The sequence below is a fragment of the Emys orbicularis genome, chromosome 10, assembly GCF_028017835.1.
Source record: "Emys orbicularis isolate rEmyOrb1 chromosome 10, rEmyOrb1.hap1, whole genome shotgun sequence".
Lineage (NCBI taxonomy): Eukaryota > Metazoa > Chordata > Testudines > Emydidae > Emys > Emys orbicularis.
Window position 1 is genome coordinate 52,310,075 of NC_088692.1, and position 23,678 is coordinate 52,333,752.

The following is a 23,678-nucleotide window of genomic DNA, read 5'->3' on the forward strand; positions in this document are numbered from 1 at the left end:
AGAACGAGCTGCTGCCTCTGGTACGGCTCCTTCAGGGATGTGTTTATGGTGTCGCCTTTCTGTAGTGCAGAAGTGATTCGGAGGTTGCCAGCATTGCGTTATGCCTGCGGGTGGGTTGGAGCTAAACTCCTGCAGGCAGTTGCTTTGGGTTTGAGGCTCAGGCCCATCGCTGCAGGAATGCCTTCCAGTTGTGCCGTGTCATGTAATTTGTGTTACCATACTGCAGGGCGGTCCCCATTGTGCTAGGCACTGTATATGCACGTGGTAATAGACGTTCCTGCCCACTAAGCAATTGCCAGCTAAACACACAAGACAGACAAAGGGCAGTGGGAGGGGAAACAGAGGCACGGAGTGAAAGCGACTTACCCAAGTTCCCTCAGGAAGTCAGTGGCAGGCATAGGAACGAAACGCAGGTCTCCTAAATCCCAGTCCAGTGCTGTACCCACTAGGTCCTGCTGCCATTTCAAACACTGAGGATACAAAGATCTCAGCAGTCTCAGTTGCTGTAGCTCACCCTCTCCAGCGACTTGCAGTGTCCCAGGCATGATGCTGTCATAGGCGAGTGGTGAGGCCCGGGGGTTGGTACATGCGTTCTGCTGCCACAGTGAGCGGGGGACATCAACAGAAGGGTAAAAGTTTGAGGGACACATTCCCCCTGCCCCCCCATTCTTCTCCCCAGTGCCCCCGTGGTCCAACTGGCTGCCCCGATGCTCTTCAGTGACGTTAGCTCGTCAAGCAAGCCCTTGGCGACAGGCCTGCAAATGGAGGTGTCTTGGGGCCCCCAAGCCTCTGACAGGATCAAGCAAGATGGCTCCTCTCTCAGGGTATGCCTAACAGCTCTCCTTCCCTCTGGTACTACAGCCCCTTCCATGATGGGGCCCCACTGCCCATTTGAGGCCACATGCTGACACTTATTTCCCAGATTTTCTGGGAAAGGACCAGCCGGAGGGAGAGGGGCGTGAGTCCCCTCACTGCTTCAACTGTGCTCCCACCATGAATGCTGTTTCAATGTCAGAGAGAAGGACAGTCCAGTGCCTCCCTTCTGAAGCCAGTCATTGCCAGACTGGTTCAGCCCTGAGCTCCACCTAGCGCCGGGGCATGTCTGTGATGGGGCCAGCACCCCAGTGCGGCAGAGGAAGGTGTAAGAACCCTGCACTAGCAGCTGCAGGATAATCTGCTGCCCCACAGTGGTCTCACCCTGATCTCTAATAGAGATCAAGGCCTGAATTACAAGGTTTAATATCGCTGTGACGTTGTGCAGTCTACATGGTTTTATAAAAACATGATAATAAGTGAATATAATGTAACTGGGATAGTTTTATAAAAGATTTGATAATAAGTGACTATAATGCAAATGGGATATGCTTTGTGCAAAAGGTCTCTTGTAAGGTATCATTACAAAACTCATGATCTACTGAGATCACAGAAACCCCCTTGGGAGCTGCCACCCAATGTGCAAAGACTACCCCTGCTTCTGTTTTCCCTGCCAGCTCAGGACTCCAGCACCCTGTCTTGCTGAATTAGACACTCCAGTCCACTTCAACACAGACCCAGGGTCTGAATCACTTGTCCTAAAGCTGCAAGTTTACCCCAAAACAGCTCACAGGAGTGTGCTTGTCTTTAGCACTCAGATGCCCAACTCCCAATGGGGTCTAAACCCAGATAAATTTGTTTTACCCTGCATAAAGCTTATGCAAGGCAAACTCATAAATTGTTCGCCCTCTATAACACTGATAGAGAGATATGCACAGCTGTTTGCTCCCCCAGGTATTAATACATACTCTGAGTAAATTACTAAATAAAAAGTGATTTTATTAAATACAGACAGTAGGATTTAAGTGGTTCAAAGTAGTAACAGACAGAACAAAGTAAGTCACCAAGTAAAGTAAAATAAAATGCGCAAATCTATGTCTAATCAAACTAAATACAGATAATTTCACCCTCAGAGATGCTTCAGTAAGTTTTTCTCAGACTGGACACCTTCCAGGCCTGGGCACAATTCTTTCCCCTGGTACAGCTCTTGTTGCAGCTCACGTGATAGCTAGGGGATTCTTTATGATGGCTCCTCTTCCTCTCTGTTCTCTTCCACCCCTTTATATATCTTTTGCATAAGGCGGGAACCCTTTGTCCCTCTGGGTTTCCACCCCCTCCCCTCACTGGAAAAGCACCAGGTTAAAGATGGATTCCAGTTCAGGTGACATGATCACATGTCACTGCAAGACTTCATTATTCACTTGCCAGCACACACATATACAGGGAGACTCACAGGTAAACAGCCATCTGCAGACAATGGGAGTCATCAAGATTCCAAACCATCATTAATGGCCCACACTTTACATAATTACAATAGGCCCTCAGAGTTACATTTTATATTTCTAGTTTTAGATACAAGAGTGGTACATTTCTACAAATAGGATGATCACACTCAGTAGATCATGAGTTTTGTAATGATACCTTACAAGAGACCTTTTGCACAAAGCATATCCCATTTGCATTATAGTCACTTATTATCAAATTTTTTATAAAACTATCCCAGTTACATTATATTCACTTATTATCATGTTTTTATAAAACCATGTAGACTGCACAACGTCACAATCGCTTCCAAGATTTATGTCATTAGTTGTAACAGCTGGATATGCTTGGGGGTTTTAAGCCTTCCCCAGCCCCCCCAGCACAAGGTATTCCCAGCCACCCTTGGGAAGGGAGCACAGTGCTTCGGCCTGTTACCCAATGACCCCCACTACCTCCATTCCTGCACTTCTGAGGGGAACCACTTCCTTTCCCCATCCCCTGCTTGGGCCGGGAGAGAGCAGGAAGCACTCTGTCCTATTCTAGATAGGGTCTTATGCTGTGCCAGTCACTGTAGTATCTGAGAGCCTCTGGGCTCATGAGCTGGTTCAGATCTCTGTTTTCCTGAGAGCGGAGGGAAAGCCCCAAGGAGCACTTGACTGCCTTCGGATTAAAACCGGTTCCTTGGCTACAATCCGAGGTTTAGATCAGGAGACCTGGGGACTTACTGGCGAGCTGTTCTCCTTTGAGAGACTCCCCCCGCTCCCAGCACTGGGAAGAAATGAGTTCACACAGGGGCCAGCTTTATTCTATTAGCCACTTGGCTTGTGAGATGGGTGGTAGCCCAAGAGCTTTAGAGATTCTTGGATATTCTTGGCATGAGACCTAGCCAGGCCCGGCAGCTGTTCTTTCCTTGCCAGGCCCTGTAGTCTAATCCTTATTGCTTCTGAGAAACATTTGCCTGGACTCCATTCTTCTGACTCTAGCTTTAGTATCAATTTGTATCTTTAAACAGAAAGCATCTCTTTTAGGTTAATTGTTTTTTTCCTTTGTGTTTACGGTGGGGATTAATGAGGAACTGCAGCGTAAGGAAAATCTGAAACAGCTTCTTGTTTATTGTTTAATTTAGGAAAATGCTACTGAAGAGCGTGTGTTAGCCTGGCTGTGCTGCAGTTTGTTCTGAATCGCTAGAACGACTCACAGTGGGAGAGGACTGGGGAGGTTTTTTAGCTCCCCCTGCAGGCACTGCTTCTACCCCAGCCCTCACAGCGACTCCTGCTGGACGATGCTGGACTGGCATAATTGTGAACACACTGACAGCTGATACTCTTACATTGTCCTGTGCTATAGGTGATTCCCAGTGGAAGATGCTGTCAGTGGAGTAGTTTTGCCCCCGCATCGGTGTTCCTGTGGAATTCCTTAGAGTAACTCCTGCTAGAAGAACCTAGAACTGATTCAGTTGTGACCTCTCCAAAGGCGCCAGCTCTTTTGAATGAAATGGGCATGAACAAGCGGTCCCTTTGCTGCTGCAGGATAGTAGAGCTTTGTTGATGGCAGCATGGGGAGTGCTGTATAACCAAAGTGGTGAGCTTGACGTACCTTTTGCAGCAGACCGGCAACTCGGTGGGCGATTCAGGTACAATCCAAAATGGAGATTTCTATTCAATTAAAGATGCGAGTAAATCATACAATCAGCAGGGTGTTTAATGGTCATTGTAATTCAATTAAGGTTGCACTGCTTGTGAAATTTCGCGATGCCACTGATAAGTGGCAAGGGGTCGATTTGGTAGCTGCAGAACATGCAGGATCCTTGGTGTAACACTGATTGAAAACAAACCTGAGCTACTCTTGAGCAGCTCACTAAATTAAGGCCAGAAAATTGAGTGTTGTCAGCCCTTTGGGATTCTGACTCCCCACAGTATCCGAGAGAGGAGGGAAAGCTGGCGCCCTGGTGCCTTGGAAGTTTTAAAGAAGGGAAGGAGAGTAACCTTATTTGCAGATGTCGCCTAGCTCAGCTGCCTGGTCCCCTGCTGCAGCATCAAAGGCTGAGAGAGAGCCATTCTCTGAAGGTGTCACATGTTAGTTCCATAGAGACGAGAGGAGGAGGAGCAGAGAGAGAGAGAAGGAGGCAACTCTTCTACCTGAGCTGCAAAGGGACTCGAAATCAGCTCTGGCTGAAGTCCATGTCCACCTGGGCACCATTCATGAGGACTTCTGGCAACTGCTTTTGTTCTTTCTGGGTATGTGACACCTCTGTCTGGCTGCTGCTCCCGTGGTGTGCCTAAGGCCGGATTTGTTGAGAGAGGCCCTCTTGTGTCCCCTACTGGCAAGAAAGTCTGTACTGGCAATTGGATCAAGAGAGGCTGTATTGATCAGCATTAATCTTATTATTTGCAGTGTGGTAGTGTCACTCAGGACCTAGGCCCTACCGTGCTGCTGGACATTTCAACTGAGTTCTTATCCTAGCCCCTATGTCTGTGACTCTGACAAATGTAATACCCTGGGCACACCCCTTCCAGAATTCTGACTAGGCTTTTGGAAGAGGTCACTTCAAATGTATCAGTCATCCCAGGTTTTACTCTGGGCCTTTATTCTGGGATAGGACTTTGGGAATTTAGCCACAGCGGTGTGGATTTTCATGCAGTGCAGACATGATCAGTAGAACCCATGACTATGTACTTCAAGTCACTGAGACTTGTTGATAGTGATTTAAGCTGTAATCAGTAGCCTGGTGTTTTGTTACGTGACCTTGTAGTCTGCTCATTGCTGGGCTAGGCTAGCACATGTAGGTACAGTCCCTGGAATAATGATGTAATCATGAGCTCAGTAAACACGAGAACCACACTTGTGTAGTAGTGGGAAAGGTACAGCGGCAGCTCCTCTCCTGCTACTGGAACTATGGTTACCACACAGTTTCTGAAACTCAAAGAACAGAATCACCCCTAAACTTCCTCTGGGTTTATTTCTGAGATAGGGGTCCCGCCCATCTGGGAAGAACCGGACCCATTAGGGAACTGGGTGTGGAAACACCCACTCAGCCAGCCAACCCATTAACCCTTCTATAGTTCTCTTGGGGATTGTCTTAGGCTAGGTCTACACTACATGGGGGAGGGGGTCGACCTAAGATACGCAACTTCAGCTACGTGAATAGCGTAGCTGAAGTTGCGTATTTTAGGTCGACTTACCTGGCTGTGAGGACGGCGGCGAGTCGACCGCTGCCGCGCCGCAGTCGACTCCGCTTCCGCCTCTTGCCACGGTGGATTTCCGGAGTCGACGGCAGAACCATCGGGGATCGATTTTATCGCGTCTTCACTAGACGCGATAAGTCAATCCCCAGTAGATCGATTGCTACCCGCCAATCCGGCAGGTAGTGAAGACGTGCCCTTAGCTTTACCCTTGGCCTGATGTAACGTTCTCCCCATCTTACCAGGGGAAATATACGGGTTTCACTGGCAAACTGAGCTCCAGTGGGAGGTCCGAGTCCTAGATTTTCAGAGGTGCTGAGCACCTTTGGCTCCTATTGACTTCAGCTGGAACTTGGGGTGCTTCAGCGCTTCTGAAAATCAGGCCCACATTCCAGGATGCCAGGGCTACATGTTAACTCCTCCTCCAAATATGCCAGTCGGTGGGAAATGCTGTATGCTCACATTAGCTTTGGTTTGGCGGTATCATCCGGTTTTACGTGGGGAATTTCCCGTTATCTGAGTTTCCTTGTACCAGCAGAGTGTGGTGAGTTTTCGGCAAATGAGAGGAAGACTTCAGTACCACGAGACCCATTTCTTTTCTTCCTTCCCAATCTTCCCATTTTTGTTTATATGTATCTGACCAACCACCTGTTCTGGTTGGTCGTTGCTCAGGTGGGTGACAAGGACCTATTTTCCCTATGGTTCCTACTCCTCTAACTTTCCACATCACACACTGGTGCCATCAGTGAAACTTGCTTTATTCTCTGCAGTATCTCTGACTCCCTTCTGTGGACAAGGCCACCTAGTGCTCCTGCCTGACACTGTTATTTTACTAACATCTTCAGTTCTGTGATTGCCTGTGCAGTGCCCAGTCCAGATTTGGTGGGGATTATAAACAGTGAGATTCTTGGCACTCCCTGGTAATGGAGTGCTTTGTGCTACTGTGATCACAAGAGCGTTGCATTTGTGCAAATACAAATAGGTTTACAGGTGTGCTGCATGGCTTGTGATTCGCACCTGCACCAGCCCATTGAGAATGTTTGCGGGATGCTGTGCAAACCACAGTAGGGAGGGTTTGCACAACTGTATAGCAGACCAAGTCGAAGGGCAGAAGGGGAAAGAGGGAGGGGTAGAGGCAGATTTCTAAAGGAGAACTGCTGAAGTGTGGCACTTGGTGGATGCTGCAAAAAATCTCTGTGACTGCTCATTCCGACTTTTAAACATATTTTCTTTGATCCTGTTCATCTTCCCCCCATTTTGGGTTGATATTCCACAAATATGCATGAGCTTCACTAGTGCGACGGTTGGTGGAAAAACAAATGCCAAGCATGACTAGTCACAGAAAGTAATTTTTCTAATCGCAAAACCGACAACAGTGAACGTTTCAAACCACAGGTGGGCAAGCTTTCCACTTGAGTAGGCAATCCGTGCTGGGATTTGTTAGCTGTGAAAGAGAAGTGGGGTGAGTAATATATTTTACCAGACCAGCTTCTGCAGGTGGAAGGAACAAGCTTTCAAGCTGCATGGAGCTCTTCCTTGGGTCTAGAGAAGGTAACCACAATTGGTTAGTGGTGTTAGTCATCCAGTTGGGAGAGAAACGATGCCACGTGATTGATGTTTCTAAACAACCCACCACGAATGGTGAATATTAGCAATGAACTATTTGCCAGTCTGCTGCAGGTCAAGAACTGGTCACTAATGAAATGTACGAGTAACTTTGCCTGATGAATACACTGGAGAACTTTGCAACTGGTTGTTGGAGAGAACAATGGGTGAATTGTTTGAGTAAACTGTTGATCACTGATCCTCCCAGCTCTGCTGGAGAAGGGCTGAAAGGGAGGAAGGCAGAGGCCAAGACAGCTGGGATCCTCACCCTACGGCCTTGCGGGTTTGAATCGAATACGCTATCATCTTTACCCGGTGCTGTAATTTGGCTTTGAGGTCACGTTTGTGTCAGTTTGCCTACCTACTTTCAGACACCACTAACTGTAATGAAGAGTGAAGGAGAGGGGGAGGAAGGAGACAGGCAGAGGAGGGGGAAACACGGGGCAGAGCAGAAGACAGACTGAGGCCTTGACTTCACTGCTAAAAAAGGTGGGTTGTGTCTTTTTTTACCACAGGCTAACTATGCATGTAAGGTCTCCTGAAATGAAAACACAGCAAAGACTTTGATTTTACTGTGCAGTAAACTGGGTGAGGTGAACCCCAGATGAGAACATAGTGTTGACCTCACTGAGTTTTACCTCATAGTAAAGCCAAAGTGGTTTATCTTTGCTGTGTTTTTTACCTCAGGATACTTCACATGCATAGTTTACCCTGAGGTAAAAAACTCACCTTTGGAGCAGTGAAGCCAAGGCCTGAGAGGGAGACAGATGCAGGAGAGGGCAGAAGGCATATAGGAATTGAAGCTAAATATCCCATTGCAGGGAGGAGGCAGCATTCCTTGGGCATTGTTCTCCCGCCTCCATATTGCTAAGCCAACAGCATACAAAACAAAGGCCGTGCGCGCAACCACAAACGTAGCTCACCTGTCTACCCAATTTCTAGTTAAAACAAAGCCCTCCAGAGTGGGGAAGCAACAGGCTTCCCTGCAGTAATATGTGCTAATGAAGGCGGCCTGCTGCATAACTTATGCAAAATGACTGCCGCCGGGGGGGAAGCTGCGTTTAAAGTTTTTACATTTTCCCGGGGCAGGAAAGAGCAGGCTCAGGAACCCTGCAGGTGCTGAGATGTTTTACTCTTCTGGCTGAGACTCTGGGTTGCACAGCGGATGTTTCAGATTATCCTCTTCCCTGGGGCAGGCTGACAAAGGGGCCATCACCAATGTGATTGTGATGGGGGCACTCTGTGGTATCATCAAGCCTGCCTGATCCTTGCCCTCTATTTCCAAAGAGGGTTCTTCAGAGAGTTGCCTCGATTCCCCCCTCTTTTTATTTAAATTAATTAAAATGTTGTTTTCTTGTTATTTCAGTTCTGATTAATGAGCCGAGTTTCACTCTGACAACATGCCCTAAGCAATAAATCTCCCAAGTGCGGCCCTGCTGCTGGGGACGCCCTGCGTTCCAGAGCTGAACCTGTCCTGCTGTGTCCTGCCCACCTGTCGCGCTCACGCTTTGACCCTTTTCAGTTACTTATAGCAGGGAGAGACGGGTGGCAAACCTGGGGTTAAGAAGGCTGTGGGGTGAAAGCTGCCTTTCCCAGACCATGGGCTGGGTTTGGGATTAAGGGGCTAGTGGGGGTGAGAATATAAACATCGGCCAGAATTTCAAGAGCACTCAGGATTGTAGAAATGTCGGGCTGGAAGGGACCTTGAGAGGTCATCAAGTCCAGCCTCTTGCTCTGAGGCAGGACCAAGTAAACCTATATCGTCCCTGATGGGTGTTTGTCCAACCAGTTTTTAAAAGCTTCCCATGATGGGATTCCACAACCTCCCTTGGAAGTCTATTCCATAGCTTAACTACCTTTAGAGTTGAAAAGTTTTTCCTAATATCTAACCTAAATCTCCCTTGCTACAGATTAAGCCCATTACTTCTTATCCTACCCCCACTGGACATGGAGAACAATTGATCACTGTCCTCTTTATAATAGCCCTTAATGTATCTGAAGACTGTTATCAGGTCCCTACTCAGTCTTCTTTTCTCGGGACTAAACATGTCCAGTTTTTTTTTTTTAACCTTTCCTCACAAGTCAGGTTTTCTAAACTTTTTATCATTTTTGTTGCTCTCCTCTGGACTCTCTCTAGTTTGTCCACATCTTCCCTAAATTGAGGTGCCAGAACTAGACACAGTACTCCAGCTGGGGCCTCACCAATGCTGAGCAGAGCGGGACAATTACCTCCTGTGTCTTACATACAACACTCCTCAACACTCTGATCCTCAAGTGCTCAGCACTTGCAGTTGGGGCCACGTTTTCCGAAGAGGCCAGCTCCTATTTAGGCCCTTGAATGAGGACTAAATTTTCAAAGGAGTATCCAACATGCAGGATTGCTCAGCACATGGGGTGCAAACCTGACCCCAATTGTGAGTGCTGAGTTCTGCTGAAAATTCTGGACACAATGGTCTGGATCCTTAGCTGGTGTGAATTGGTACCAGCTCCACTGAAGTGACTGGCTTACAGCAGCTGAGGATCCGGGCCAATAAACCAAAGAAGTGGAGCTGTCTGGAAAATGTTCAAAGAAGAGCCAGCATTTGGATGGAACAGTTTTCTGTCGCTGAAATGCATTTTTGGCTATGTCAAAATATTTTATGGAAACATCAATTTAGATGAAAGTTTCCATGGGAAAAAGTTGAACTGTTTCATTTTGACTTTGACATTTCGATTTATTGCATTTAGACTTACTCTAATACACTGATTTTAATATTGTATCAAATGTATGTAGGGAAGAGGTTTTTGCAACATGTCAGGATTTCCTGTGGAACAGAAATTCCACTTTCTGATGGGGTCTAGTAACAAATGCCCAGCGCTGTCTAGGGAGCTGCAAAAATACAATAGAAATGGGAATTGTGCCATTTTTACAATAAAGCTGTAACCAGGCACTGAATTAACCCCTGCCCTTGTGTTTCTGGCTCTGGAAGGTAGATGAGCATGTGCTATCTTCATACAGCGAGTGGGAGAGAGATGGATGGGACGGGGGAGGATTGCTACCAAAGCTGTCTGCTGAAGCCAGCAGGGAACGTGGCAATGAGGGTGCTATCGGAGCTCTCTTGAGCGATGGCACTCCAGTTTCCAACCATCACCTCTAAAGTAAAGAGAGGGACCCATGGTTCTGAGCCTAGCAGGGCCCATATAGGTGAGCAATGTGTGTCAAACCCCCAAAATGAGGGGGACACAAATTATTCATGCAGGAAAGTTAAAATGTTCTGGGTTTCCTTCCTTTATTGCCAGTGACTCTCTCTATAAACTCAGCTTTGTGAATCGTTTTATTACTGTTATCAATCATTTGTAGCAGTAAAAGTGGGGGGGAGGGGCAAAATGTGTGTGGAATGTAGGGGATCTTAGGACTAAAGTGAGCAATAGTCCAGAAAATGAGGAATATTTGGGTGGCATGGCTACATCTCTAAGTATCAAACTATAGTGGGTTCATGCTCAGCAGTCTCTACCAGGAGTGCTGAGTCCAGGCCTGGACTTAAGGGAGACCATATGTGGTGCAGCCTGGAAGCTGGAGAGCTAGAGGGAACCACAGGACCAGTTAAATAAATCAAACGTGTCTTATTGTCCCTGTAAAAATGGCAAAGATATTGAACATTTTTGCTTTTGTTGAAATATTTTTGCAGATTTTTTCAGGTTTTTGTTGAAGAACTGAAAACCAAATCACGGTTTGGTTTTGGGCTGTCAGAAACTGAACCTTGTTGGGCTTTTGCATTTTTGATAGAACCTCTCCTCCCCCTGAATTGCAATGAAAACGTTGTCAAACCCCATTTTCTGTTGCAGGAAAGGCTTGACAAAAAATTTCTGACCATCCGTAGTCCAGCAGCCTCCATATGGAATCTACTCTGGGTACAAGGCAGCTAAGGCTTGTTTGCCTTTATGATAAAGGACATTGCGGACACCCTCCTGCAGTTCCTTGCTCCCACCCCCAGCACGCTGGCTGCCTGTAGCGTTTACATCAGTAGCGGTGGGAAGCTCCAATCCTCTCCTGAGTAGAGACATCTGCCAAATAGTGAGAAGCCACCACTCAGAGCAGAGGTTGGGGGTTGGGTGGGGGAGAAATCATTGCAAGAACTGAGGCTGCTCTACCAAGCGGTGAATCTCTCCTCTGATGCCAGGGGTGTAGCTGGCTCAAGGAGGTGCATGTCTCTGGTTCCTCTGCCCCAGCTTTGCTACGTTTCTGTATGTATCAGGGTGGGGAGTCAGCACAAGGATCCCAGCATGGAGAAGTCTGGGACCGCCGATGGCATTCTAAGCTTCCTGCTGCTCTTTCTTGTGCCTCTCATTTGGGGTCTTTGTCTCACCTTTGGTCTTTGTCAGAGTGAGAGCTGAAAAGCAGGATAGATTTGCTCCACGCCTAGCACCTGGCTGTCGCTGAGGCTGCTGTTCTGTTGAAGGGGAAGGGATGGCGGAAAGTCATGTGTAGGCTAAATTGAACAACTGGATGTCCCCTCCAGGGCACGAAGCAGGTTCCTCAGTGGATCCATGTGAAGGAAGCCCAGAAATGGATGATGATTTCCTCCATCAGCCCGGGGAAGGCTGTCCCTGCAGCGCAGTAATGGTGTTTTTTCGGTTGGTAGGGAGGACTGGACTGGGAGCCTGAATTCTCTTCTTTGTTCATGAGACACCCGGGTGGTCACTCATAAGTACTGCTGAGCTCTGTTGCGTCCCTCCAAATTACATCAGATTCTCTGCTGCTCGAACACTGATAAAAACCACACCGTGAATGCAGATCCCATTGAAAGCTGTTGCCGAGTGGAGATTGAATTGGAACAAAAAAGCTTTCGAAGGGCTGAGGAGAGAAGCGGACTGTTCACCAAGGGAGGATGAAACAGGTGACGATGGTCCACAGTTGGATACGTTTGTTACTTAGAGAAAACAGGTGGGCTCAGCAGCGGGTCTCTTTGAGAGCAGATATCTTTCTGAAAGAAAGGAATGAATTCATGATAAGAGAGCGAACCTCTCCATCTTGATGAGATCTGACCCACCTGCCTCAGCTGGATTGGATGCTGGTTTGGGAGATACTGTATGTCACAAAAGGAAGAGTTTTATTAACGAGACACCATTTGCACTCTCTCTGTATCTCTTGCCTTCACCAGCCAACTTCAAAGGTGGCTCTGTCCTCTGCCAGACGTCTCCCAGGGTGTTCTGCCAGCTCATTCTCCTTGAAACCAAGAACAGAGGATGGGCACCACACCCTCTGCCTCTGTCAGAAGAATAGACACGTTCTCCTCTTCTCTTTACAAAGACAAATGTTGAGGAAAGAGGTATCCCCCTCCTCCCTTTAAAATAAAATACATCTTCTTCCAGACCACAGCTTTGTGAAACACTTCCTATCAATCTTCTGGGCCCCCGGCCCAGCACCCCCGGCCCCGGCCCAGCACCCCCGGCCCCCAGCCCAGCACCGCCGGGCCCGGCCCGGCCCCGCACCGCCGGCCCCGGGCCAGCCCCCGGCCGAGCACCCCCGGCCCAGCCCCCGGCCCAGCACCCAGCGGCGCCGGCCCCTCCCTATTTTCCCGGACATGTTCGGCTTTTTGGGATTTCCCCCCGGACGGGGATTTGAGGCCCCAAAAGCCGGACATGTCCGGGAAAATCCGGACATATGGTAACCCTACAAACAGGTATTAAGGATTCTCATGGCACCCTGCTAAAAGGAGGCAGGATGTTCTGGCTAGATCCTTCCTTGAAGAAGAGAGGCCCCAATTACCCCAAAACTTTCTCATACAGGATGCCACTAGGCTCTGTCTGATCACCCCCTTTCTATTCATTATGTCTGAGGCCATTAGGAGTGGGGAGTGAGGAAACCCTGGTTGGGTCACATGGAATAGCCTGATAATGCCCTACTCTTTGTCTCCTCTGATGTGCCTGATGCTGTGGCCCAGTATCTGCATGATCTTGGGATGTGGATGAGGGTTTGCTGCCAATACAGGAAGGATTAGTGGAATGTTGTTAGGTGCAGCATGCACATGCAGGTGATGCTGACCATGTCTGCAGGGTTTTATGCAGGTGCACAGTCTGGGGGTCGTACAGACCCACCTGCTCCTGTATGCACTGGTAGTGGCTGTTTTCTAGCTGTGTCTGATGAGACTAGTGCAACTGTTTCTCTTGGACGTGGCTTGTGCCACAATCATCCATGCCTTTGTCAGCTCAGCACCAGATTTCTCTAATGCACCCTTCATGGGGCTGCATCCCATGGCCACTCAGGATCTGCAATTAGTGGTGAGGGCTGAGATTTCTCCAGACCAGGCTGGTCAAGGCATGTCAGTGTTCCTAAGTTTGGCTGGAATTAGAAAGTAGGATGAAGAGAAAAATCAGTGCAATCTTTTGTGCAACACAGTGCAGATATGGGACTTGTTTAGAGTTATGGGTAGGGCCCTACCAAATTCACGGCCATGAAAAATGCATCACGGACCATGAAATCTGGTCTCCCCCCATGAAATCTGGTCTTTTGTGTGCTTTTACCCTATACTATACAGATTTCACGGGGGGAGACCAGTGTTTCTCAAACTGGGGGTCCTCACCCGAAAGGGAGTTGCAGGGGAGGTCACAAGGTTATTTTAGGGGTCATGGTATTGCTACCCTTACTTCTGTGGTGACTTCAGAGCTGGGTGACATACCATACCATGCTACCCATACTTCTGTGCTGCGGCTGGTAGTGGCTCTGCCTCTCGGCCAGCAGCCGCCACTCTCCAGCTGCTCAGCTCTGGAGATCCTGAGTGGCCATGGGATGCAGCCCCATGAAGGGTGCATTAGAGGAATCTGCCAGCAGCAGCGCAGAAGTAAGAGTAGCAGTACTGCAGCTCCCCCGGCCCAATGACCTTGCGAACCCTCCCCCCCCAACTCCTTTTTGGGTCAGGACCCCTACAATTACAACACTGTGAAATTTAGGTTTACATAGCTGAAATCATGAAATTTACCATTTTAAAAATCCTTTGATCGTGAAATTGAGCAAAATGGACCGTGAATTTGGTAGGGCCCTAATTATGGGTGAAGGGTTTAGTCAGATCCTATATCCTCTAAACCAGTTTGCCTACCCCCGTAGAAAACCTCGCGTGGGGGTGGAGGGAGCAGGCAGCAGGATGATAGTGGTATATTTGTGTCATTGTTTCTGTACTTGATTAGCTCCTGCTGATCAATGACATTAATCCCATTTATCTGGGCATTGTTAGGGGATGGCTCTTGGTTTCTAACCATCGACAGGAAACACAAACTATTAATGTCATTTCTCCTTGTATCCTTGATAGATTTTTTAGCATTGCCATTACAGACTCTCTGCTGTTACCTTTTGTTTTGTCCTCAATAGCTTGTCTAATAAACGCTATTATCTTGGGCACAAATCTACTTCATGCCTCAATTCCACTTGGTAAGAGTGGGTAATAATAGCAGAACAATGATCCTTTTAAAGGGAGATCTTTCACAGGCTGCTCTGGATGCCATTTGTCCCGGGCTCTCCCGCACTCTTCCCTGAAATGGATAAAGATAATGGAGCACGCAGGTCCTGAAAGTGCAGGTGGGAATGGTGCCCAGCTGATAGATTGGATGTCAAAGCAGCAGTCAATAGAGTAACTCCGGGGATGCCAATAGGGGATCTGAGATGCTTGAGGCCCTGCCACTTTGGTAATTCGAGAAGACCTGCTTTTTGGTCTTTTGATGTAATTCCAGCAGATTAGGATGAAGAAAATGGTCATGAGGGAGGAAAAAAAAGAGAGATTGCAAAACAGCTCCTTATGGCTTCAGGAAAGGTCTAGTCCAGAACCAAATAAAGATATTGCCTCCCTGTCTACATAAACCAGAGCTGGAAAAAGCTCTGTCTAATTGGTAGGTGGAGGGCTGCCGACAGGTCTCTTGGTCAGCCCAGGGTTTCTAAGAGAAATAGTGAGGCAGCTCCAGTTGAAAGATTTCATTCCCCAGCAAGAATGATCAAAGATGTGTAAGCACAATGAGAACTGGCCCTGAGTCTTGCTCGCTGCTGAGACTCTTGCTCGTTAGTGTCTGCAAAGTGAGCAGCAGGAGTGTGAAAGCTTTGGGTGAATGGTGTTTAATTAAAGCAAACACGACCCAGCACAGCTGAGCTGCTGTGTTGCCGGAGCCTTCTGAGCTGGATTTCCTGTGCCCACGTGAAAAAGGGGACCCCTTCATGGAATTGGGAGAACCACTCCCGGATGGCTGTGCAATGTTCCCCTGGCATTTATGCTGGGTATAGACACCACCTGAGGACCACTTTTGTTGGATTAATGTCAAACTCTTGTGCCTGCAGTTATAGTTCATTTAGCAGGGGAACAATGAAAGGGCCCTCCTTGGTTATTTTTGTCTCCATTGCTTTCAAGAGAGGGAGACAGATTTCACCACAAACATGCCACCATTATACCCCTTCTGGCACTCAGGGCAGCCATGCTAGCCCTGCCATTCTAGCCAGACCTGGATGTCTGCTGTCCTGGCTCAGGAGCAGGCTGGGGGAATTTCTTGCCCGTCATTCATTTGTAAGCGTATTCTAGTCAAATAAGCACAGTCTAGTCTACCCATGGCAATCCTAAGGGTATAGCCCAGGCATCAGCTACTATTTAAAGGCTGTACTGTGACAGTAAATCATTAGCTTCCTTCCCATGTTGCATTCCCTTTGGTGGTGATGTCGATGCTGTGGGAACCACGTGTGACATGGCACAGGATTTCGTTTTCACTGCTTTGTGTCCAAATGGCACTTCTGTACCTCTGGGAAAGAGAGGCTGGAAGGCACGAGGTAACAAACTCCTGGAGTTTTCTTATTATCTGACAAGAAGTCCGATGGTGCTTGTGCTCAAAAGGCTCCAGGATGGGGCAACCCCAGGAGATGCATTGTAGGCCTCATTCCTAAAGGGCATAGTCTCTGCTTAGCTAATTTGTGCCTAAATGAGTATTCCCTGTTCCCAAACTAATTTCAGTGATGGTGATTGGCCAGGAGCTGGCTGGCTATGTGGTGTTGGCTCCTCCTCCTCCTCCTTTCCAGCTGATCCATGGCACTAAAAGAAGTTGAAAGTATACGAAATAATTACCTAACATCACTTTTCCATATACACGATTGCTTCAGTTGCCACAGGGTTACTAGGCGATTGCAAATGGGAGGACAGTTGCTTTATTGAGGTATGGTCCAACCTATGAAAAGTTTGGCAACCTTTACCCTCTGGAGCTTTCCAGGGGCCTGCCCCAGTTCTGATTGGTCTGGCTGAATGAGTCACTGTTGGCACTAAACTCATGGCCTGGCTGGCGAGCGGGTGAACTGCGGAATTGCACTCCAGAAGAGGTAAAAGCCTCAGGGCTGACACCTATGGGGGTCCCCTAAGAGGGACCCCAAGATGGGACAGTGGTGCAGCCTATCCAGTGACCACGACAAGTGGTGGCAGAGGTGGAATGCTGACTGGGACGGGGTTATTTGCAAGAAGTGGCAAACAGCAGTAAAAGCAAAGTGGTGTAGTCAGCCAAGAGACTGGGGCAGTGTGGCTTTTCTTGAGCATCTTCTCCCCCCTTCAGCATGTGTGTGACGGGTTTGGGCCCTATGGGGTGTCACCTGATGTGCTAGGGTGAGGGCCGGAGGGACACAGAGGTCAGATGGGGTTTAACAGCACATTTACCCCAACTTACTAACCCATGGGCATGCTTCGAATGGCACTGGGATGTCCCCAGCTTCCTTTAAGGACTCATCCTGCTACCCTCTCTGTCTTCCTACATTTGCCCAAATTGCCTGGTTGGTTGCAAGATCCAGCCTACCAATATTTTACGTCCACAGTATATATTGCCTTAAATTGCTGCCTTGCAAGCCCTGCTCTTCTTTTACTTGGTTCCTACATTACAAAACAAAACAAAAAAACACCCCACCAGGCACAGCACTCAGGCGTTCTCACTTCTCTCTCACCTTTCTCTAATTTGAATTGCTTAAAAACTGCAGACGGTTGGTAAAAGCAATTTTCTTCCCATTATGGAAAACCCTATCTAGTCTTCAAAAATAACAGGAGTACTTGTGGCACTTTAGAGACTAACAAATTTATTAGAGCATAAGCTTTCGTGGGCTACAACCCACTTCTATCTAGTCTTATTCTTCACTCTGCCCTTTAGTTGTGCTTTTCCTCACCTCCTCTTTTTACTAACATGCAACTATTGGAGTGCCAGGGACTAGAGTAGCTACGGTCACCCATCCTCTTAGCCAGTTCTCCTACGTAGCAGTTCCTACAGGGACTCCTGTGGTGGGAGGATGGGACTGAAGAACCTGTGACCTTTCCCACTGCTAGTCCTCCTTCAGCACTTCCCCTGGGAACAGAAATACAGTAGCTGGCCCCTGTCCTTCTGCCACTACTCCTGTACTGTCTCTGTTGCGACTTCTGGGAGAGAGGATGGTACTGCAGCTGTGAACTCAAGACTTTTCTCTTCACTATGTCTAGCTAAACTGTTCAAGCTTAAAGTTCCAAACCTACCTGTCTTTCTGGCTAATTTGATTAGGGTAGAATGCAAACCCAGCACCTTTGCTTTGCAATTTAGCCATCTGATCAATGTGTTAAAATGCTCTTTCCGTTCACGGGACGTGTAGGGTTTTCAAAAGCATTAATGTTAGAAAATAAATTGGAATCTGAGAGAAATAATCTTTAGGCATTCTCTGTGGGCCTTTCCTTTCCTCGCTCTTCTCAGCCATATTGAAGGCTGCAGCTGGCCTGGAATACAAATGAGAATGAACCCTGCATCCCTCTTAATATACAGTGATGCCTTCCTCTTGCTGGATAACTCTCACCAAAGGAAAAGCTCTTTTAGATGAGACGGCCGCAATAACTAGGAGTAATAAAACATAAAAAATGTGTTTGGGATGGAGTCGGAGTATACGAGAGGCAGGAAAGACAGCAAGGCACAGAGAGCACAAGGCTGCTTGATTGATTTATTCCAGGGATTCTCAATCTGGGGGGCATGGAGAGGTATTATGGGGTCATGACCACCCTGCCCTCCCCATATTGGTAAATGTGAGGGGGGTCCTGGTATGGGAAAGGCTGAGAACCACTGACCAGTCCCATTAAGTGCTGCGTATTGTGAGTCCATCCTCCATCTGGGGTGATAGAGGCATTGGCTCTGCATGGGTTCTCTCTGCAGCCAACATCAGCAGTGTAGAAGTGCAGGTCATAAAACATCAACTCTGGCCACTGTGTACGTATGCCTGACACTCACCTCCCGAAGCAAGTACTCTTCTCTCAGTTAAGTCAGAGAAGAAGGGCTCGTGGAGGGCAGCAGAAGCACTTCAAAGACATACTGGAAGTACACCTTAGAAAGGGATGCCTCAGCCCAACAAACTAGGAGGACTCAGCAAGGTACAGAACAGAATGGTGCCACACCATACACCAAGCCACAGCCCACTTTGAGGAGAACAGACGTGCTCATGAGACAGAGAAGCAACATAGGAGGGAAGAAAGGGCACCACAGTCCAGCCAACAACTGTGTCTCCTCTAAGATCACACCTGTCACTTCTGTGGGAAAATCTGCAGGGCATGAATTGGGCTCCTCAGCCACTTAAAAACCCCTGGGGAACTGAGGCACAGAGAAAGTAAGGGCCAGATTTTTAAAGTAAAGGGCCTAGTGCCTAAAATTCATTGATTTCAAAGGGAGTTAGGTTCCGAGGTACTTTTGAAAATCACACTAGGTGTTGGATTACTTCTAAAAATCTGGCCCTCAGTGACTTGCCTACAGTTAAGCAGTCTGTGGGAGAGTAGGCCATTGAACCCAGACCTTGTGAATCCTAGGCCAGCACCTTAACCTCTGGACAATCCTTTCTCTTGGTAGGGTTGCTGCACATGGCTCTACTAGTATCTCCCATTGCTGACCAGCTAGTACTGTTCATCCTATGCCATGGTGAAAGAGGAACTCACTGTCCATGGCCATTGAGTCTTCTCTTGCGCAGTCTTAAGGATCACCCCCTCGGCCAGGATTTTCCAAAGTGACTTCTGACTTTGGGCGCCTTAATTTTGTTTTCTTCCCAATTTGAGACACCTTACAGGGTGTGATTTTTCACAAGGGGCTGGACCTCAACCCTCTGAAAATTAGGTCCCTTTAAGGTGTCCCTAGTTGGGCTCCCCAAATCACGAGTGACTTTGGAAGATCTTGGCCCCTCTTTGGGGAGTCCTTCCATTGATTGCAGTAGGCTTTGGATCAGGCTGAGTGGGGAAGAGAATTTGGCTGTCAGGTCTGTTCAGTCCTGACTTGCTCATCTTTGTCAGTGATTTGCAACTTGCCTTGACAGGAGACCCCACCTTCTCTGGGGGAGGGAGGGATATTCAATCGGAGATATGCCTCTCATCTCTTTGTTTTCCCCTTTGTGTTTACGAGAAGGTGGTAGGAGCAGAGCTGGTTGTGTTTTGTTCTGTTTATGCCACATGTGTCCCCTGATAACAGCCCCTGGCCTCTGATACACCAATCCCCTTTGTTAATGGCAGTGCTATCAGATGGAACCAGAAACTGATCCACAAAGACTTGAATGCTCTCGGAGACATGGGGAGCCTTGCCTTGATGCGGGTGTGCTGGGATATCATGGGCTCCCTTTGCAGTCATCTGAGTAGGAAGAAGATCCTCCGTTTAAAATGTAGATATTCTGGAAATAGGGGTTGTCAGGCTATAGGATTTGTGAAGGGGACCAGACAGTTCATCTGATAGCGGATAAGAAAGATGCCGCTGAAAAAGCCAGCCAGTCAGAAAGGCCAAGGACAGTCTTGCAAACTCAGCGTGGGTTTGTAAAGGGCCAGATTCAGCTGTTGGTTTCACCCACATCAGTGCAGAGTAACTGTTGATGCCAGTGGCCTAAACATGAGCAGATTCTGACCCCGAGAAGCATTCATATGAAGAACAACAGAAAACATCCAGAGTTGCATTAAAGGGAGATTGTCAAGTGAAATCTCGTTGAAGGCCATGTGCGTGCGTGTGTTTGTAACGTTCCTTAACTGAATTATTAATAACACTGCAGGTTATTCAAATGGGAACAATTTAAAAAACCAAACTAGTGTCTCACCACTGAGGCTTTGTTGTTTACTTTTTGCATTTCCCAGGCTGGCGTGGGGAAGCCATGCTGGTCGTTTTCACTTCCTGCTTAGAGTCAGGCTAACTTTCAGGGTCTCACACACTGTTCTAGCCCCAGCCCTTAAAATAACTATACGGTCACCTTATTTTAAAACCTGGGCTGAACGCAGAACCGAGGTCAGACGAGCAGCTTTGGCGAGATCGTTTTTGCTGTTGGGAGGCTGTGTGGTGTAGTGGATAGAGCACTGGATTGGGAGTTGGGATCTGGGTTCTGTTCCCAGCTCTATCCCTTTCCCCCATGCCTCTCTTTCCACTCCCAGCCTGGGTCTGTCTTATCTATTTAGACTGTAAGCAGGACTCTCTCTCACTATGTGTTTACACAGCATCAAGCCCAATGGGGCCCTGATCTCAGCTGCAGGTCCTGTCATCATCATAATGCTATGGAGCCTTTTTGTCCTCAAAGCACTTCACGTACTGGTTCTCGCATCTCTCCAGGGAGTAGGTGGGTGTTCTCTCCATTTTTCAGAGGTGGGCAGTGCAGTGAAATGATTTTCCCAAGGACACAGAGGGTGCAGGTGTCAGCATTAGAACGTCCGTGGCTCCCAGTCCCGTACTTGGACCGCTAGACCTCTCCACGCTAGAGACTGTAAAAGGCTACTGAGTGTGATTTAGGATCTTGGTTGCATCACTTCCTCAGGCCTCTCCCCTGGCTCCTATCCACATTGACTTGGCTGGGGGTAGTGAGCAGAACAGAAAACAGGGTTTGAAAAATCTGATTGTTTTCTCTTCCCCTATTCTGGAAATGGAGCACGTAACTGTGAGTGGTTCTGGAATCCGCTGAGAGCTATACCTCATGCAGGCCTCAGACAAGAGCCTGTTAAAGCACTGTTTCTTACCTTAGTCTGGCCCCTGCGTTCCTTATGGGTACAGACTAGCCTCATAATGAAATCTCTTTTTATTTCTGTTGTTTTCCGAGCATCAGTTTAATGTCTGGAAAATCCTGTTGCTGTGGAGCCTAGAGTACTTAAAAGAAATCCAGTTAAAGGAATGGGCCTCTATAGAGACCCTATGTATAACAGGCACCAAATGAAATTCAGCTGTACACAGACATATAGAGTGCACCAGAGCACTTTGAATGGCTTTGTTTCTGTATTCCATTGCTGCCTGGACTGGAGAGACAACAGACGCTGCAGATGTGTTTTGATGTACTTACCTATTCTATTCAGGGTCTTACGCCACACCCTTCACATGGTATCTGAGCACCTTCCAGGAATGCATTAAGCAATGTAAATGGCAGAGCTGGTCAAGAAATTATTTTTTCCTCCTGGGAAAAATTTAGACTCAAATAAAAAAAATTAATATTTTGGTTTTCAGTTGTTTGAGGAAAACCTGAAAATATTTGACAAACATGGACCTTTTTTTGCAGAATTTCTTTTTAGTCTAAAAAGCCATTTTCCATCAACAAAACATTTTGATGACAAATTTTTGAGAAGCTCTACTGATTCGAACTTTTCAGATGTGCTTGCCTCTTTCCTGCTTTCTCGTGCCTAGGGGAAAGAAATGCATGTGGATTTTCTCCCGTTACTGTCACTGTAATGCATATTTTTATTTGTGAAGGCAGGTTAGATGAGTGAACCTTGCACTTGCAGTGGCAAGGGGGTGAAGTTAATGATGGTTGGTTGCGAGATCATGCTGGTAACTGGCATTTGTTAAGCTTTTGTGCGTTTTCCACATAGACTTTAGAGGAAGAATGGAATCTGTTGTCTGTTCTGGTCCTGTGTGTGCTTATATGTACGTACACCCTGATTTACTGTGAGGATTCAAAATGAACCTAAGCTTTGAACTTCCCCCAAACTCCTATATGGGCTTCTGGTTCTGTAATTCTCTAGTCAGAATACTGAAAATAAAATGACTGCCCATCCCATACTGGGCTTTGGTTCAAAGGCCATCAAAGTTAGCCGAACTTGACGTGATGGGCTTTAGATCAGGCTTGTGGGGAAAAAGCAGGATTTGCCTTAATGCAGTGCTAAGAGTTATATGGCAGCAGGAAGAATGCCCAGAAATCCCACTGTGTCAAAGCAGGTGTTCCAGGCAGGGCGGATGAAAACCTGCAGTTCACAGACCTGACATATACCTGGGGCGGAGGGAGATGTAAGTACATAACAGCCATGTGTTGAGACGTCCCTTCGCCCTCTCGACCTGGGGCCCGATTCTGCAAGGTGCTGAATAATGCTGAGCATGTTCAACTCCCAGTGATGCCCATGAGAGCTGAGGGCTCCCCTCATCCTCAAGAGGCACTCAGCACCTCTCAGGATCAGTCCCCCAGGGTATTAACAGCCTAATCACCTGGCTGTAACGTAGCAATTGTCTGTGACCGAACGAGTCATTTAACAGCATGCTTTATAAACACTAAATGCCACACACTTTTTATGTAGTATTTTGAGATCCCTTTGAATGAAGCCATGATCTTGTTTTCATATCAAATGTACCTAATGAAGAGGGAAGGGGCTGAATAATAGAAGGATAATGCCAGAGAGAATGGTTTCCCGGTTATTTGTTTCGAGTGGGAAGTCAGCAGCTCTTTACAAAGAGAAATTACTGTGCATAACTATCAGTACTATTAAACAGTGGCACAAGCTGCCAAGGAGTCAACATCGCGGGATATATTGAAGGCTAGACTTGACAATTATCCATCAGGGATGCTTTAGGCACAATGAAATTTCAGCTGCTGTGATCCAAGGAGGGAATGGATTTAATGACCCAGTAGGATGTTCCGTCTACCCTAAATTATTCCACAAATACATTTCAGGCCGTCCTCACGTAAGGGAGTCCAGGCTGGGGAGGAAGCAGGCTCGGTAGCAGACTCTCTCTGGCTGATGCAAGAAACAGTGAGAGGCTCTGAAAGGAACAGTGTCTCAGCCCTCGGCCCGGTCTCTCCAGAGGCGTGCCAGAGCTTTGCATGATGGGTTTTATTTTAGCTCTTAAGTCTCAATCTGTTGAAAGATTTGATTGGAAAATTTAAACACTTCTACCTGGCTGGTTATGTTTTTTAGTTCCCACAAGGACTATGCCATGGGGTGACTGGCCACTTGAAGAGGAGCCAGGGCCCAGTCTACCCTGAGATGCTTCTTTGAGAACAAACCCATCTCGGCCCACCTGTAAGCAAATAGCTGCCAACTAGCTACCTGGGCAGTTAATTGATTAACGAGCATCTGGGCCTGAAAAGGCTTCCCAAGCTCAATTGGATGGGAGTGCTCCTAGAGAGCAGGTGCTCCCAAGGAGAGCTCCTGCCCGGAGACACAGCTGTTGCCTACTGTGCTCTCCCAACCCAGGGAGACGAGGACTAAGGTAAAAAGGGGCTAGTTGGGGAGGAGCTGGTTGGAGGCCACAGTTGGTATGAATTAATGAGCACAGCCCAACATTCCAGGGGAAGGGGAATATTGTTTAGGCTCTGGGTGTGAGTGGCTTATTTCTAAACCCCAAAATGGGGAGCTGAGTGGCTGTGCCATAAGGGGGTGCTCTGGGGTGGCACCCTGCCAC